At 30.1% G+C, this 17,267-nt stretch overlaps 1 pseudogene; it reads right to left on the bottom strand.

Annotated features, from left to right (window-relative positions):
• Nucleotides 1-12,701: 12,701 nt before the first annotated feature.
• On the bottom strand, nucleotides 12,702-15,653 carry LOC107911116 (TIP41-like protein; annotated as a pseudogene).
• Nucleotides 15,654-17,267: the final 1,614 nt, after the last annotated feature.

Genomic DNA, 17,267 nt, shown 5'->3' on the forward strand with positions numbered 1-17,267 from the left:
CCGTCACTGGCCCGGATCAAACTGATAGAAAGCAAACCTGCTCGGGGTGTCGACGGCTGTGACAGCAGTATTCTGATGGTTGGAAAATGGTCAGAGTCGGTGGGTTTTCGGTGGTTGAGCAATGGAAGAATTACACTCCCACTAGGACTCTACCAAAAAAATTTATTTCAGATTTATTATTCAAAAAATAATATTATTTTAATATATTTAATATTAAATGTAATTTGATACTTAACTTAATAGTAATTTGTTAATTTAATATGAAAGTGATTATCTTAATAGTATTTTGTTAATTTTTAAAAGATTAAATCAATTTTTTATCAATTTTTTGGGGACTAAAATATAATTCTATTATTACTAATTTAAAATTTTATAAATTATAAAGGATTTAAATGAAAAATTTTCTATTTTAATAGAGTTGAGCCTCATGCTAACCCTTGGCTCCGCCATTGCTCACTAATGTATTTTGAAATTTTATTATGAAATCTTAACTCCCAAATAAATATATTTTTATTCATATTTCTAAAAATAATTTTATTCATTTATGTAAACATAAAAATAAAAAGTTGATTTAACCCTTAACTTCATCTCTCTTATAATTTTCTCTTTGATTCTTTTTTTCAAATATCTTTTACGTTTTTTTATTCAAACAACATCGACAAAAAAATAAATATAAACTTTTTCTAATGAAATATATTGCAATATTATCTATCTTTTCTTTTCTTTTTATTTTGCCAAAATCAATCTTTTTAATTTTAAATACAAAATATTCACTATTTTTTATACTTCGTATCATTTTCTTCTGTAACACCCCAAAATATAAAGGGTTAGAAGTAATAATTAATTAAAAAATAACTTGGTCTTAATGGTTAAGTGCTTATTATACTCCTTAAAGGTCTTAGGGTTAATTCACACGCTTCCTATTTTTTTCAGCAACTAAGTAACAAATTCAATTTAGGATATATATTAGTTTTGGTAGAAAACGAATAAGAGTGGGTAGTAACCTAAATGGTTAAACATCTATTCTCCCTTAATACCCAAGTTTGAAACCTGACATTCTCCCTCTTATTTCTTTTATTTTCGGCAAAAACGATTAATTACCCAAACAATCCCTCAAGTTCAAGAAACCTTAAATATTTAATCTTTTCTCCTAATCACGAAAGAACTATAATTTTCTTTCCAAATTAAAACATATTTTATTTGCTCATTTCCATTATTTCTTCCATAAATCTTTTCATCTTATTCTTTACATAATTTTTGCTCTCCATTGTTGTGAATATCTTATTGTTTTCTCGAATATAAAATCAATCCCGAGCATGAATCGTTTTCCACTGATTGTTGAAATTATCATCGCTAACCCTCAAATTCTCATCTAAAGTTCAGTAAGTACTCTAATTTTAATTAATAGAACTTGTAAATTCTGAAATAACAACGTTCCTCGCTAATTCCCCAATTCAATTACGAACCTTTACAAAATCTTCCAAAATCTTGATTTTTCTTGAAATCCGTAATTAATTCTTGTGTAATTATTGATTGAAAGACTTCTTGTAGGTATCCCAGATCAAATTTGGACGTGAGGATCATAGTTTGAAACCTTAGTGTCAAGTGTGTATTTTTTTATGAGAAAATTGAGGCAAAACCAAGTCTAGCATAGACCACAAGGCCAACCACACAGGCATGTGGGCCACTCATGTTGACCACACGACCATTGCACACAACCATGTCCATCCTGAAACCTTAGAGAATTCGCTTCTCACATGACCTAGGACCTTCCCCACGGCCTGCCACATAGTTGTGTCTCCCCTGTAGGAAGAATGGTTCTTGAACTATTTTTAGTGATTATTTAATTCAATCCAGTTACTGATTTTAGGATAAATGTGACACCCCAAACCCGACCGGGACAGACCGACCCTAATTTGAAGTATTACATTAACGACCTAAGTATACCCAGAATTATTACATATACATCTGAGAATAAATGAACATATAGAATACCCAGAAGATATCACTATAAGATACTCGACTATAACAACTGCATTCAGATATCTTTGCAATTTCAATACTATCCAACTAACTACTAAATCATCAATGATCTCACATTATTCCAATCAATAAAGAAATCAATTCAAAAGAAATTCTGATTAACCCGTTCTTTAAATTCCATACCCGATTAAGTCGATTACTCGTGAATAACTTCTTCTTTAATAATGACATTGCGTATCCCGAATAATGTTTAAAAAAAATATGATATCTTTCTAGAACTCTCTTTACTTGCTATCCCATCCTCAGCTCTGACCGCATTATTATTCATTCAATTATTGAACTATTCAATTTCACACTTGTAAACTTAATGAATATAAATCTTATAAATTCCATTGTACAGGTGAGGGGGTGAAGGTCGTAAAGCCTCAAAATTTGACTCTCATATATACACACGTAAAACATAACATTTATTATTAACATAATCATTATAATCATTCAACACTTTCAACTCTAAAACTGAAACAAACAAATATATCAACATCCAAATCCCAACTCAATTCGACTTAATTATGGCATGTACCTGTAGACTCAAATTTCAAGCTCGATTTAGTCCGAGAATCAGCTAAACCTGCAAAGCTCTGATACCAATAAATGTAACACCCCAACCCGTATCCCTCACCGGAACTGGGTTACGGAGCATTACCGGAGATTTCAGATCAAACAAACAGAAATCTAAAAAATTTTATATCATCAAAATAAATCATCAATCATCGTTTTAATCCAAATTATAAACTCTCAAAAATAGATCTTATAACTTCATTTACAATCAAACTACAAAATAACTAATATTTAGACACTCTAGGTACATGCCGACACAAAGAAATAAACATTACCGTATTTGAGTTCGGGATCGTTGTTGGATGCTGAATCAGCGATCAAACTTAAGTACTTAACCTGCGCACGGAAAACAAAACCGTACACTGAGTAAAAACTCAGTGGTATTTCTATAATCCGAATATTTAAAAAAAAATAAAACAATAAAATATGTATAATAAAATGTTAAGCACAATTGAACATTTAAAATCACACAATACTCGATTTTCATCACTTGCTATATATAATACCTTTCCATAATTTATTCACGTATCATTTAAACAATGGCACTATCCATTCCACAATCAATTTATGAGTATATAACTCGTGTATTCCATGTATTTACAACATATTTCACATTCTATTTTCAGTTTACTATCTTATATTCTTATTCTTAGCCCAAAGTAGATTTTATAGAACACACCGGATATACGGAACAAATACAAAGGTGCATTATTATGCACTGATGAACAGAGAGCACAGATGTGCTAATCAGAGAGCACTGACGTGCTAGTAATCAGAGAGCACCAACATGCTAATAATCAGATAGCACCAACGTGCTAATAATCAGAGAGCACGCTAAAGTTCCTTAATGGCACGCCACTAATATCCCAGTAGTTCTAAATTCCATCTACTTGGGCATTAAGGCTGAATTTTATACATATAAAAAATAATTCAATTATCATATTTGCACAATTTCACATTTACACATATATATTCATAATATATATTCCACTTTAATTCAACCAATATAATTTCATCACATATCAAGACAATCCATTTCAATTGTAAAAAAAAAAAACAATAATACTCACCTCAATCACTTACCATAACATTTAATTAAAAATACAACAATTAATAATTAGATTCGGATTATAGAAATACAAACCAGGAATTCTGAGCTATTCCTCGTCGACTATATTTTTCCCCTTTTTAGTCGAGAATTTCGGTACGGCGATTGCTACGGAATTAAAACAATTAAAAATCATCAATACAACACCATTCAATCTCACATTAAATATTTCAATTTTTACTCAATATTTGTCTAAATTCCAATTTAGTACCTGAATCGAGACTAACTTTTATTCTCAAAACTAATTTCATATTTTCATTTCATTCCCACTTTAAACTAATTTAACTCTCTAATTTCACCATAAATCCTTAATTTTGAAATTCTCTCAATTTAGTCCCTATTAATTCAAAACCTATAAATTTATTTTACAAATCAACCCTTTACTAACTTCTAACTTGAAATTCAATCAATTTAACCCCTAATTCATCAATTAATTAAACATAACTCATGTCTAAAAATCAACTATCTTTCAAAATTTCAACATAAACCATGAAATATTTTGTTCTAGAACTCCAAAAACTCAAAAATTATAAGAAAAGGGATTAAATTGACTTACCAAATTAACTTTGAACTTTGAAACCCCAAATTTTCCTTTTTCTTTTTCTTTCTTTCTTTCTCCCCTATTTCTACTCTGTTTTCGTTTTTCAAATCTGTTTCAATTCTCTTTTTCTATCTTTTATTTCGTTTATAATATAATATAATATAATATAATATAATATATATAATATATAACTTAACTTTTAAGTAATATTATTATAATAATAATATATTTTAACTTTAGATTTTTAAAAAAAATCTACTTATGCTGCCTTAACTTTAGAAAAAGGCATAATTATTTGGTCCTTTTAACTTTTCTTTAATCTTTAATTAAACTTTTATCTCTATTGCAATTTAATCCTTTTTAATCAATTAACCATCGAAACGTTAAAATTTCTTAACGAAACTTTAATACTACCCTAATGACACTCCGTAAATATTTATAAAAATATTTACAGCTCAGTTTATAATATCGAGGTCCCAATACCTCGTTTTCGACCCAATTTACCTAATAATTTCTTTTAAATCACAAAATTCACTAATTCAAAATATTTCTAAAATCACGCATAACTTTTAATTATTAATTAATAATTTTTTCTAACTTTTTTATCGAATTTAGTGATCTCAAATCACTGTTCTGACACTACTGAAAATTGGGCTGTTACAGATGGTAAAACTAACCCGATTTTATATCTAAGTGTTTACCAACCTTCTTTTAGTCAAATTAAGCAAACCTAAAAATTTTAGCTTAATTTGAGTTCGTTTACTATGTCTAATTCAAGTTTTATTATTAGAGACTAAATTGTAACAAATACAAACTATCAAGACCTATTTCAAATTATAAATTAAATGCGTTTCTAAATTTTACCTATTATGAGACTAATCCTAAAATTTTATCAAGTTTCCTTATCATTTAAGGCTCTAATTAGACTAATCAATTTTCAGAACTAAATTATAACTTAAAAAATTAGAATACCAATTTAAAAAGACAAAAATTCAAACTCCAAAACCGACACGGCCGTGTCACTTACCCACACGCCCATGTGCAACCCCTCACACACCTGTGTGGACAAGCACACGCCTGTCTGAAAACCACTGCACCTATTTTTACGAAAAACTCGTTCTAAAACCCGATCTTGCATATTTTAATGGCCAATTCAACCCGATTTAACTACAATTAATTAACATGCATATACATACACCTTCAATTGAATTTATTGACATTAATTAAGCCTCAATTATATAGAATTAGACAATCAATTTCTTGCATAACAAACACCGAATAAATCAATCAAGTAGTGTACCTTAGTCGCTAGTAACCTACTCCATGGAAGCTTCATTTAAATAATCGTTAGTATAAATTTCATGCCTCACACACCGTGTTATCAATCACTGTGTTATCAAGCAACAATACACAGTAAATCATTCAATAATTAAACTCAAACATGCCTTAAATTTATTATAAAACCATCCAAAATAAAATGTCCAAAGTCTAATTACAACCAAAATTAAACTAATTCCCAGAAGTTCCACAATGCCCGATTACAGTCTCTAAAACGTGTAATAAAGTCTCTACCAATCCTAAATCTCTTGAAACTCTCTTGTTCAGCTCTTCAAGCCCAGCGATTATCTCCATGAATTGTGAGGGTGTGAGCTTTAAAAAGCTTAGTGAATGCTAATAAAAATGACTAGGAAATCAACAACCAAATCATGCTTAAATCACACCCAATCAATCACCAATTATCTGCCATAATAATGAAACATGTCAATTTAATTTCCAATTACTTTATCAATATCAAAAACCAATTATTCATGGCTTACAAACATCGAATGATATAACAATAATCACACATAAATATATTGACATACACTTCTCATGGCTTAACCGAGTGATCATACATCGGATAAACGGATCTTTGAATTCCCACAAATATCAAATATAGTCCATTGAGTTGAGTGGGCCGAAGCACATGCTCCGTTATAGCGCCTCAAATAACCCAATGATTGGAGACTCATGCTCAACACTCCATTATCTACTCCAAACAAATCAGTCTAGTTAGAGCCATATGCTCACAATGTCACAAATAAAAGTGAGTACTCACAAATCCTTTGGCATGCCAACTATATCCAATGGATCCACCATGCATGTTGCCAATATATTCAGTCCAACATAGCATATAAATCAGTCATTATTGTGCTCAATTTAATGTGACAAAATGCTTATGTGTAACATGTAACATAGCCATTTAACATCCAATTAAACTAAACATTTCATTTGCCATTTTCCAATATTCAATTACCAATTGTAACACCAATATATCATGATCAAAAACTCCAGTAAACATGCTTTAATCATCAATATAAATAGCCTAATTAAATTGCACAAAACCACCTAAATAATTACTTACCATTTTTCAATAAAAATTTAACTCTTGTACATATAATATTAATCTTGCAAAAATCATCCATTCAACCATAATTAATCAATTGAAATCATCAATTAAGCTACTAACTAAACATAAATGAGGGTCAATTACCAAATTGCCCTTAGAAACACTCACCACACAATTTATTCTACCAAAAACAAGTGATTAACCAAGCAAATACAAGCTTCAATTTCGGTTAGCTCGGTCTTCTTCAAGATTCGAAGTTTCAACAGAGATAAAGTAGACATTACCACCTTTCCAATGCTATAATAAACACAAATTTTAATTAACTATACTAATTGAAATCCTCTCACAAAGATACATTATCGAATTTGTAATATCAAGTCGAAAACTCAATTCCTCACAAAATCAATCTTTCCAACCCTCCTTAACACTTTCAGTCATCAATACTAGATGAAGTACACTTATACTAAGCAGCAATTTCATCTTTAAATCAATTTCACAAAATTCTAGAAAACCGGTTCATGAAGATGATGAAATTCAGATTTCTTTAAATTACCTTAAAAATCATGTTTAATCTTGATAAATAAGATCAAAAACCTTTTAATAGATCCATTTTGAGTTAGAACATCCATTTATTTGTAGATTTCTTCTCAAAATTCAAGATCCACCATTAAAGAACCATGTGTTTTTGGAAGAAGATGACATTGACAAAAATCTTTTAATTAACTCTCAAATCATGTAAAAATGTTTCTAATCATCATAGAAACAAGTTTAGGATTGAATATTACCTTTGATTCGCTCCAAAATTCATTGATTTAAAATCTTGATTTAATAAACTTGAGAAATTTCAAAATATTTTTTGCTACTTTTGAGAATGAATTCAAGTGAATTAAGAGAGTATTTTGAGAAAGAATTGGTTGGATCTATTCTCTGATGATAGATCTTTAAAAGCATGCAAAGAAAACAAATTTTAAAACAATCTAATCTGATGTAAAATGTGTGAAAAGTGGGCTAGACACATTAGTTTTAAAATTGAAACCACCCACCAGAAATTTTAAAATTGGGAAATTTGCCTAATGGCCAATCCCATATTTCCCTTACTTTACCATTTAATCATTTCCCTCCAAAATCCTGAATTTTAAGGTTTATTTTCCATATAAATACTCTAAATTTTCCCTTGTTTTACAATTAAATCCTATTTAATTAATATATAAAATTTACTCATATTACCCCCAATAAAAATTATTTTAAAATTATCTTTCAACCCAAATTGATTATTTTCACTAATAATTATTTAAAATCTTTAAAATTAATTTTTTGAAAATATTTTTTTTAATTTTCTAGATTATTTTTTAATCGATTTTAGATGAAATTAACCCCTAAATTAAGTTAAAAATTACTAGAAACGCTATAAATTCCTAGTTTCACACTCGGAACCCAAAAAATATACCCGAAACTACTAGACTCGGTTCAGGGATATTACAATAGATGCTAGAATCCATGATTGATTGATTAGTCTATTACTCTATAAGCATGTTACATGATTTTACATGCCTTTTATGACTGAAATACCAATAGATTATTGTTGTTATTAGTATAACTAAATTTTTAATTGCATGAATCACATGCTTACTGTATTGATAAATCGAATTCATGACAGCCATGTCTATTGCTACTGTTGATATAACGCATGTTAAACATGTTTACTGTTTCTGTACTATATTGATTCTCGCATGACATACTGCATTGCATGGGACGGGTTGCTTTGAAAGGAGGAAGTTCTGGCAATTTTAAACTACAAACACTGGTGGTTTATCCACAAATTACTGACAGCTTTCGTCAGCAAAACCGTTGTGTATTCACGACCACTAGTAACGTATTAACTTGCAAGAACTCGTGGTTTATCCACAACTTATACTAACAACTATTATATGCAAACCCGATATGTACTCACAACTACTGGTAGCGTATTAACCTGTAACACTGGTTGTTTACCTACAAACTAGAGTGTCTGGGATAAAAGAATTCTGGGGAATTCTTACTGTGGAGTGTATTGGTGGGGTAGGACCTCTTTATACTAGTAAATTGAAATTGCTAAATATATTGCATCGTCACGCATTAACATGCTTGAATGAACTGTCAATTTTTGCTATGCTATATGATTACTAACGTATTGAAAACTGTTGTTGACACCATTTTTTGATAAAACGGGGTCGACTTGGTTTTTTGAAAAAGGAAATAAATACGGGAGTCGCCACCAATCTTTTTTGATGAGGTGTGATCGAGTCACCTCAAAAAGTGATTGTTTTTAATAAATGACTTGGTTTTATTAAAACAACGATTTTGGTCCACGAAATTCAAAAAAATAGGTTCGAGAGTCGGTTACGTACGAGGAATGATTAGCACCCTCGTAACGCCCAAAATTGGTACCTAGTTGATTATTTAGTGTCTTTAGTGTCGAAGATTGAAAACTTTGAAGAATTTTCTTTTAAGAAATACAATCCTAAAAACTTTCGAACAATATGGGTTGGAATTTAGGATTCTCTTGTTCCGAAAGAATACCACATCCAGCACATTAGGATACGATACTTTAAACTCTCGAAACCAAGATCACCTTATGGTATGGTTTCCAAAACCCATACTTTGAAACTTTAAGAGGGTATTTGGCTATTTGGCTAAACGAAAAATCGAAACCCAGCACATTAGGGTACATTTTCTCGAATTTCCAAACGCAAAACATTGCCTTTATTATTTTGTAGAAAAATCCTCATTTCGAGAAAACAATCTATCATATCCAATGCGTTAGGACACAACATATTGAATTCCCAATAATGAGCTTCTTATTTATGTTTTTTTATATTAAAGAGCATTCTCGACTATTTAGATTCAACGAAGAAAATTGAAATTCAATACGTTAGGGCTCAATCTTCTCGAAAATCCCAAATACCGAGTATTGCCTTTATTTTTAAAATTTTCTCTTCTTTACGAATTTGGATAAAAATTATACATGACGAAATAACAATTATGATAATTCAAGTAAAAATAATATTTGCAAAAACAATAAAAATAAAAATATATAAAATACGAATCAATTATATACAATAACAAGTAAATAAACAAATAAAAACTAAAACATTTTTTAAAATGATAATGGACATATAAATAAATAAATAAATAAACATAAAGTAAAAGAATAATGATAATAAAGAAATGGATAAAATTATAAAAATATAAAAATGTATGTATGAATTTTAAAAAAACCTATGTAGGTATGTATATATAGATAATGAAAATATGCATGTCTATACGTATATATATGTATATGTATAAGAATTATAAAGTATGAAAACATAAGTACATATATATATAAATAAAAATACGCATGTGTGTATATATATTACACAAAGACAACAAAGATATAAATATGTATATTATAAAATAAAACAATGTGAGTATGTACATACGTATATGCATATAAATTAAAGAAATAAAAATATGAATATGTATATAGATTTATATATATATATATATATGAATTATAAAATATAAAAATATGAGTAATTATATAATAATAATTATAATAAGACACGTACACTTGAAATTTAAATAAGTGAAACACAAATAATAATATATTAACAGTAACAAGCGATAATAATAATCATAATAATGTCTAATTTGCTAATATTATTAATAAAATAACTAAAATAATAAAACAAACAGGTTTAATCGAATTTTGGAATAAAAATTGGGGGTTTAAAACGCAAATAAACAAAAAAGGGGGTCCCCAAGGAACAAAATATAAAGCGCCCAAAGAACTGAGGGCTGATTGAGCAAATATTCCCATCGTTATGCGCAGCGTTTTGGCACGGGCTAAAATGAAAAGCGCAGAAAACTCTGTAACCGAATTATAAAACAAAAAGGGATCGGATTGTAAAACGACATGAAAGCAGAGGGGCCTATTGCGCAAATAGCCCCTTCGTCGAAAACATGCGGATCCCCTTTTTGGAGCGGGTCGGGTCACGGGTCAGAGAACAAAACGACGTCGTTTTGGTCTTTGAACCTAAACCCCAAAACGGCGTTGTTTAATAACTTTATTTAAACCAAAAATCTTTTTTTAAACATTTCATTTTTAGTTTTCAGAAAAAAAACAGAAACACCCCCTCTTTTTCTCTCAAAACTCCGACCAGTATCCGGCCAAGTGCTTCGCGGCTGGAGGTGCAAAATCGAGCCTTTCGGGTCTCTTTTTAAACCTGGTGGCCTCTAGAGCATGGATTTGACGTCGGATCTCGAGAAAGGTGAGCCCAAACCCGAAAAAACGAGGAGAAACCGTTCGGTCTCTCCTCCTCCGACGCGGCGCAGGTAAGGCTTTTTGTTTTTGTTTTTGTTTTTGTTTTTGTGTTGTTTAGTATGAAAGAAAAAAATAGAATAGAAAAATAAAGGTAAATAGATATCCGAACATAAAGAAAGAAAAAGAATTCTCTAATTTTCTTTTCTGTTTTTCTCCTTTTTTGTTTTTACATTCGTCCTTTCTTTATTTTCTGAAAAACCCCCTTTTACAATATTTTTTCAGGCCATTTATAGCCGATTTTACACTATATTTTTATATAATTTTGCTACTGTTGTGCACTGTTCTCTTTTGCAGGTGACCGGCGGCAAAGACGCATCAAACCTCGGGCGATGTGTCCATTCACGTGGAGGGCAGAGGAGCGGCGCCAGAAAGGTTTCTGGGGGCTAAGGTTTTCTGAAAATTTTAACAGCACGTTTGGTTCGCTGTATTGGAATAGAGGCGTAATAGCAAATCAATTGTTAGGTTGAATGTAATGGAATAGAGGCGTAATAGTATTCTTGTGTTTGGTTGAATGGAATAGAGGTGTAATAGCATAATGGAAAAAACTAAAATGACTAGAATACCCTTAGCATAAATTTGTTTGGGTAAATGATTATTGTTATTGTTATTTAAATTTTAATAAGATTATTAATATAAATAATAAATAATTTAATCATATTTAAACATAATTATTATTAAATATATTATAATTAAATATATAATTTAATAAAATTCTTAATAATCAATATTCTTATATGAATTTACTCAAATCATAATATATGATACTATAAAATATAAATTAACATAATTATTATTAAATATATTATATTTAAAATATATAATTTAATAAAATTCTTAATAATTAATATTCTTATATGAATTTACTCAAATCATAATATATGATACTATAAAAGATAATTTAACATAATTATTATTAAATATATTTTAATTAAAATATATAATTTAATAAAATTCTTAATAATTAATATTCTTATATGAATTTACTCAAATCATAATGTATGATACTATAAAAGATAATTTGAAATAATTAATATTAAATATATTTTAATTAAAATATATGATTTAATAAAATTTAAAATAATTATAACTAATAAAATTCAATAAGTGAGTAAGAATTGAACTCTAAAAAATAAAAAAAAACATAACCACATCGAATTATCATCAACAACTCGATTGAATTTACAACAATTCTGAATTAAATGGAAGTACTGCCTCAATATCTCACTTCAACTAAAAATATAAAGCAAGCATTCAATAGAAGAAATTCAAGCCGATACAATATCTCTTTCACCCTGCTCTCAACTCCAATTGGCCTTCCATGAAACAAATTCTTCACTTCAAACAAAATAGCTCACCAATCTAGCAGGAAAACGAATACTGTCCAAAGTTGCCATTGAAAATAACCTCCAACTTCATGTGTCCATTCCACAAGTTAAGGGAAAAAGCAATCTCTGCCAATTCTGGATTTATATGATGCATTGATAAATCAGGAAAAAGAAGGCCATGAGGTAAGGTTGCTAAAAAATCACAATGAATCAAAAGTAATTTACCTCTCCAGGAAGGCTAAATTGCCAAGAGCACATGTTTCCTCTAAAGCACCAAAAACCAGAAGGCATATTTGTTGACAAGTTGCAGTACTGCCTCAAGATCTTAGTTCAACTACAATATAAAGCAATCATTCAGCAGAAGAAATTAAAAGCTTACTTGTTCCTCGTTTTCAGCAGAAGGGAATCTGCCATTTATTCCCTCTACACTCTTTGTTGTCTTCGTTCCCCTGATAGTAGCAAATTTCTAAAGTCAAAGCTTAAACTCTAGGTTTTGGCTTACTTATACTACAATTCATTAAACCCTGTCACTGAAAAGCACATCTATAATGTTAGATAAATTTTGTCTTGCATTGGTCACAACCTTGACATTGAGACCACTAGAGATCAAAGTTATATAATTCTAAAAGACAATGCACAGAAAATACCAACCACCTAGTCTTACATCAACATAAAAGCCTAAGTTATAAGAAAAAAACAATCTTTCTGATTAACATTAATAAAAATCAGAAATCAGGTGATCAATCACTAGCTTTTAAACGAAACATGAAATGTATATCAATGAGTCAATATACCATTGAATGAAAATGCAGTGAGTATAGAGATACAAGATGATCAAATCTCTACTTACTCTACCTATGTCATGAGCACCAATGCCAGAAACTAAACAATGAAGCTGAATGATGTCCATCACTGATCCTATGAATTAAAACCAAGCAATAACAAGTCAACTGTCAAAAAAGAATTAAAGTATGAATATTAATATCTGAATTCGGGTGCCCACCATGTCCTTCTATGGATACTTTTATGAAATCCAAAGCTTTCTTGGCTTTCTTGATTTTCCTGGCTTTGAAGTACTATCTTCTCCAGTAGAGCAATTGGTATCGTCATAACATTTCATCTTGGCTACCACCAGTCGGACAATGGTGCACCGACAAAAGGGTCAATGGTGCACCATTGGAAATAATGCCTCTCGAGGTATACTTTTTGACCCCCAATCACACCAAAAGGAGAAGGGGAGAGTAGCTACTTGAAATGGTACATTTTAAAGTTGCAGTAACAAGGAAATAAGATTTGTCACTTTAACTTACAAGGAAATTAACAAGTATGATAGATAATATTCCCATGTAAACACATATAAAAGTGAACATGCTAGTGTGGCATAGGCAAACACAAAAAACCAGAGAGGAAGTCAATGATTATATACTTACAGTAGATAAAGATTGATATGTGCCTTCCTTCCAACATCTTTCTCGAAGAATGGCAGGATGTGCACTCCCACCAAAAACACAATGGATGCGGGTGTCCCACAATCTAAGTAGCACTCCATCAACCAGCAAGTGGTTGAAAGGGGAAATCAATTCAGGAGAGAAAAAGAGTGCAGTGGCTTATGTATTAAGAGTTTTTCAAGCAACCAGATGAACCTGAAATTAGCATTTCTTCCAGGATACAGAGTGAAAAAAATGAAGAGATGGTTAAGAAAATGTCAACCACATAGATTTGCATAATCAAAAGAATTTTGTAGTCACCCACTTACCCAAAATTGTAAAAGAAACCAAGAACTTGGCATGACTCTTTAGACAAAAGAAAATAATGCAATCAGCTACCTTCCATTCTAGCCTTTCCAAGATTATACCCATTGAAAAAAACCAAAACTTGTCTAAGTTACCACTTTCACAACTATAAGTGACACCTAATTATCAGTCAATTCATCTTCATACAAAACTACCCGTGTAACAAACATGAATACTTCCCTAAATGCAAACTTAAGAATGTTAAGAAAAGCGTACAAAATACAATGTATCGTCTTTCATACCATGTTTATAGTTTAAGACGCTGACCTCATCACAGAAAAGAATTGGTTCTTTACATGTAAGCGTAGCGACATCAAGCCACAGTGTGCAATCCTCCCAATGGAGGCCTGAGCTCCCCTCTGAAATTTCTTCCCTTGGGTTCTGATTGCAATTTAAAATGACAACAAAATCACCATCAATCACTATCCTAAATATCCTGGGACACAAAAATAAACCTTTGCAAAATTTCCTAGTCTCTAAATTCTCAAACAAAAATTGCTAATGCATGACATAGAACAAAAGCCTAATTCTAGCAGCTCCTTTAAAAGAAAATATACCTTGTCTGAATCAAGCTCAACCATGTCACTTCCACAGTCATAGTCCAATAGCACCTGCCGGAACGGTTTACTGAAACATCCAAACAATCAATTTTGCTTCACTTTTAGTTTAATATTCAAAAGTAAAATAAAATCAAACTAAATGATCGTAAAACTGAATTTAAATCACCAAAAATGTTAAATAAAATAATCGACATTTCTTTTTACCTTCTGAATTTCCATTGAGCAGCAGAAGGAACTTCAACAGGAGGCAAACCTTCATGCTTCCAACCGGAAAAAGCATCTAATGCATTGAAACGAATATCGTTGCCGCTTGCGACGTCTTTAAGAGAACCAAACAACTTTCACTGAATATCATTTCCGGTAAAGTGGCGAAGTTTGGAGTCTTTGTTCCCATTGTTGGAGAGCCAATAAGTTGAGAATCAAGCGGTTACCACCATGAAACAGCAACAAGGTCGAGCGGATGAAGAAGAAGAAGCAGTCTGCTGATGAGTGATGAAGAAGAAGCAGTTGTGGCGGCCGAAAGGAAGGAAAAATTTATGGAATCAGAAGAAACCAGAAGAAGCAATTAGGAGGGTAAAACAGGGTAGAAGAAATGGGGGGAACTTAATACACAGCAAAACTGAGCTTTTCCTCCGGAATAGAAATCGGTGGATTTTGGGGATTAGGTCTGTAATGTATTAAACCTGTAATAGCAATACACTAAACCAAACAAAGGATTAAAGGGGGATTAAGTGGGGCCCACCGATTAGAGGTGTAATGGCTATGCCAATACACCTAACCAAACATGCTGTAAGTGTTTTGGGCTTATCGGGCCCTGGGGTAATGGATTAGGTTTGTTTTGGGCTATGTGGTTTGGGCTGGCATTGTAATGGACCGTTATTTTTTAATGTTTGGGCTCGGGCAAAAATTGGGTCTTACAACTGTTATTATATATGCTTGGAATATTGGTTGGCATTGATTTACTTGTGATGGAACTCACACTAAGCATCATTGCTTGCTCCCTCTTTAATTTTCATCCTTACAGATAACCCGCCAGATTAGGACTCGGATGCGATATTCAGAGGGTTTCGGCTTGATTTTTAATTAAAAAATTATTATAGGTTCATTGTGTGATTTATTATATTATTCAATGACTGGAATATTTTATTTTGAAGTTGAGGCATGAGACTTAGGATTTTGAATTTTATTTTGCATGACACTTAATTTTATTTTATGGAAATAAAAGATGACTATTAATAAGCTATGCATGAAACCCTATTTTTATTTAAAAACAATCACTTATGACTTTTTTGCTGCTATATCTTAATTAATGTTTTGAAGATTAATAAATTGGTATTTAACTAAGTTTTCTACTAAATTAAACAAATGCTTTAAAGTGACTATTTTCAAAACCGTAATAGCTCACTGAGTCACTTTGGTGACTAATAATCTTCTAAATTCAGATCTAACGTCTAGGCCAGATTAGGGAGGTTACAGCTTCATTCTCACTTGTTGCAAGTAAACATGTAAGTCTTATTTTGTTGTTGTAAATCATCCTAATATTATCTCACAAAAATCCAAAATGATTTTTTTTATCACATTATAAATAACATTATTATATATAAATATGTATTATTATCAAAATGGTAGAATATCTCTTACCCAAAAAAATTTGAAGCCACCCAAATATAATAATATTTTATGAGTTTACATGACTATTTATCATATATATTTCATTTGCCCAAAAGATATTCTGAAATTTAAATATAACAATTTTTATCATCAAATTTTAATATTTATGGTTTTGGGTTTTTGTAAAAAAAAAAAATTTACATGTGTTCTCACAATCTTTAAGGATTTTTTTCTAATTAAGAACCTACTATGGATGATTAACAAGAACAAAAATGAGAATTTATATGTTCAATTGCAATGAGTGTGGACGACAGAGAAGATAAGAAATTTAGAAGATAGTGATATTGTAATATCTTGAAAATAATTTATATTTAATTTTTTTCATTGTTGTTTGAATAAAAAAATATAAAAGATATTATATATATTTCATAGGGATTCACTTACACAATATAAAAATGAAAGTAGTTTTACATATTTTCATAAGCATTTATATGATTAATATTTTAACGATTCGACCGTTGAATTTATCAATATAATTGTACTTGTTATACATGTAAATTTTCGAACCGATCCAATATTTTTATCATATTGATCTAAAATACTGTATATATTAATATATATTCAACGGTTGAATTTTAGTTAGAAGTTTTAAATTTACATCAAATTTGACATGCATAATCTACATGAATAGAATATAAAATATAACAGTTAAATCATTAAAATATTAATCATATAAATAGTTATGAAAGTATGTAAAACTATTTTAGTTTTTACATTATGCAAGTGGCTCTCCCCTTCCTATATATACATAGAGAAATTATTTGGTACATTGCCAATAGAATTTTTAGATTCCACAAACAGTGTCAGGAGGTTGACAAGTATCATATAAGGATATAATAAAATATAAAAAAACACATTTCAATTTTTTAAAATTTTCTTATGAAATAAAAAAATACACTATAAATGTATGGAATATTACTAACCTATATATAAA

Source organism: Gossypium hirsutum, chromosome D11 (assembly GCF_007990345.1).
Source record: "Gossypium hirsutum isolate 1008001.06 chromosome D11, Gossypium_hirsutum_v2.1, whole genome shotgun sequence".
In the NCBI taxonomy this organism is placed as follows: domain Eukaryota; kingdom Viridiplantae; phylum Streptophyta; class Magnoliopsida; order Malvales; family Malvaceae; genus Gossypium; species Gossypium hirsutum.